This window comes from Elephantulus edwardii, unplaced genomic scaffold (genome assembly GCF_000299155.1).
Source record: "Elephantulus edwardii isolate Elephantulus edwardi_28Jun2011 unplaced genomic scaffold, EleEdw1.0 scaffold00034, whole genome shotgun sequence".
Lineage (NCBI taxonomy): Eukaryota > Metazoa > Chordata > Mammalia > Macroscelidea > Macroscelididae > Elephantulus > Elephantulus edwardii.
In genome coordinates, this window is record NW_006399784.1 from 10040080 (window position 1) to 10043263 (window position 3184).

The following is a 3184-nucleotide window of genomic DNA, read 5'->3' on the forward strand; positions in this document are numbered from 1 at the left end:
CCTCTATGGGGAAGTGCCATATATGGACATTTTTTTTTTCTTTCCAAGTAGCTTTACTTTATTAACTTTCAAGAAGGAATAAAAACAGACACTATTTCAGAAAACAGAAACTAGAAACACTCAAATAGTGATCCATTCATATCTTTTTCTACATGGCTGGAGAAGCAGGGGTGGTGATAGTGGTGGAGAAGATTGATCATGATGTTACACAATTTCATGGGGTGGGGGGTGAGGGAAATTGGAAGAATCTGGTCTGAAAAACAATGTATTCAAATTTTGTAAATAATCCTATATAATAAAAATAAAAAAGTCTCATGGGGAGAAAGTATAGTATAGAAAACCTATATACAGAAAGATTTTGAAAAATCCATCCCCTGGAATTGTTGGTTATTCTTGCTCACCATCTCTAGTTAGAAACAGGTAAAATGAATTCGGCTAAAGAACTGACTAAATGTTGGAGTGGGTATCAACAGGAAACGATAGTGAAGTCTTCCTCTGGGGCAGAAAAACAACAAAAAAGAAGTTTAACACCCCACCCCCAACCCCCGCCCAACCTCTATCCCTCCTGTCCTACGTGCTTGTGTTCAGACTGAGCTTGAAGGAACTTTCTTGGTCATTTGAACTGGTTGTCAATCAAAGTGCCCTTCATTTTAGCTTTCTTAGCTTCCAGTTCAGCCAGCTCCTGAAGCCTCCTCTTGCTCATACCTTTGCGCTCCAGCTGCTTCTCAATCACTTTGGCATTCTGTGCATACGAGTCAGCAACTTCCCTAGCCTCAATCTCCTCTTCCTCTTCATCAATGGTAGACACAGTGACAGAGCTGAACTTGCCCATGTCTTTAGTCCGTTTGGTCATCATCACCTTCTTGGGAGGCTCTTGTTTCTGTGTATATATATTTGTCTTTCCAAATCCCTGGCCAAACTTGACGACTGCGCCATCCACGATGAAGGTCACAGGAGCGTTCTTGGGCTGAGACTGGTAGAAGAGTGGCAGGCCACACTTTGCACACTTCTTCCTGTATTGTCGTTCAATGCCTTCAGGCCTCCGGAGGTAGACAGTTTCCTCATCTTCTGTATTACAAAACTTGTGAGCATGTTTGGCAGCATCAATGACACGAGATCTATCCCAGGGCCTCATGGGTAACTTCTCTAATTGACAGTCAAGCACCAGGACCATCTGGCCACACAAACAGTAGTAGACGTGGAGGGGCTTCTCGCCATCGTCATACTCCTCCCTGTCCCGGGTGTCAGAGCAGACTACGGACCGGGACACCACCTTCGGCATAATCTGCAGAAGCTGGGGGGGAAAGCACATGGTCATTTTAGTAGAAATTTACTCAGTAGCAATAATAACAACAACACTGTACAAAACCAACAAAAATAGTTTGTACATATCACAAAGTAAAAGTATTCTTTATAACCACAAGGGAACTGTTGATTACCATGTGGAAAAGCATCTGCAATGGCAATCTTCTAAAGAAATTCATACAAGGCTAATATTGTTGGATAATTTATTTCAAAACAGGCATTTATGGTAGGTATAATAGTTACTTTCAAAAGTATCCAAAGATCCTAATCCCTGGATCCTGTAAATTTTTGTTATGTTAGGTGGCTAGGGGAATAAAGTATATTAACAGGTGATTGCAAGATATTTAAGCCAAATGCGGATAGGATATGGAATGAGGTATTATCACTGTTGAAATCAGATGGATCTTGGCTAGTAGAGAATTCTATAAATATAGTTACTTGTATTAACTCACTATACAAATATAATTAACTATGTAGATGTAAAAACAGCAAAGGTGGCATGAGGATGGCTGAGTCCAACATCTACTAACTTCACAAGGGGAACTGTTCTCATCAACATTAAACCAATTTCCATGAGGTCAGATTTATCTCCCCTGCTCCCTTGTCTTTTTCTACTATCAAGTCCATTTTTCACTAAGTCTAAAATCCACTGTAACAGCTATACCAACCTCACAAAAGCATACTCACAATAGTGGGGTTTATTAGGAAGTTAACAGTTTACAATTCAGATTGGCAACAGAATAAAATTTCTTAGTATAGTTTCTGGGGTGTATTCACAGGTCCTTCAAGCTTCAAGTTTGTGATTTTACGCCAGGGTTAGAAAATTTTCTTAATTTTACCAATTAATTTTGTCCACCCGATTCTCCAGTAAGCTTTAGATGAAGGCTCTAATTCTATGGGGCTGCAGTCCCTGCTAAGCTCTGTCTCATGTGAAGTCTATAGTTTTTTTCTTTAGAAGATTCTGCTTTCTTATAGGCCTTGGTCTGACTGGCACCAGAATCACTGACCTCAAGACTGTGCACTGCGTTTTCTGCTTTATCTTCCTTGCTGGTAGTGAGATTTCCAAAATGTCTACCACTGAATTTGTTTAATTTTATCCTGGTGGAATAATGAAACTAACCAATCCCCTCATGATTCTGCCCCATCACGTGGCAAAATTAAGGCCAATGGCCTAGGAAAGCCATTTTGAACAATAAAGCCACTATATCCATACAGTGGATCAGAGCAAAATCACGTATAACATTGTAAAAATGAAAATTTCAGAAAATATAATTGCGTTTATGCAGAACTTATTTAGAGACCAACAGGTAGTCATTTAAATGGAGCTAGGGAATACTGTATGATTTAAAATAAGGAAAGGCGTGCCTCAGGATTTTATCTTTTCATTACACTTACTCAATCTGTTATTTTGAGAAATAATTTGAGTAGTTGGGCTATGTGAAAAAGAGTAATGCATCAGAACTGGAGGAAAATTGATCAACAACCTGCAATATGCATATAACAATTCAGCTTGCTGAAAATGAAGACGACTTGAAGTATTCACTGTAAAGACCAAATTTCTACTGCCTTCAGTATGTATTGCATAGCAACCAACATAAAGAAAATAAAAATTCTCACCACTGGTCCAATAAACAACATCATGGTAAACAGAAAGTTATCTTTAAAACGAAAGTAGGTATTTCATTTCACTTGGATCAACAATCAATGCCCACGGAAGCAACAATTAAGAAATCAAACAACCTATTCAACTTAGTCAAATAATGTGTTGCATCAGGGGGATTTGTCAAGAATCTCTCTAAAGTGCTAAAAAGGAAGGCTGTCAGTTTAAAGACTAAGGTGCATGTGATCCGAGCCATGAAATTTTCAATTGCTTCCTATA

General features: G+C 38.9%; 1 pseudogene; it reads right to left on the reverse strand.

Annotated features, from left to right (window-relative positions):
* Positions 1 to 613: 613 nt before the first annotated feature.
* LOC102859923 lies at positions 614 to 1282 on the reverse strand (annotated as a pseudogene).
* Between the last annotated feature and the right edge of the window lie 1902 nt (positions 1283 to 3184).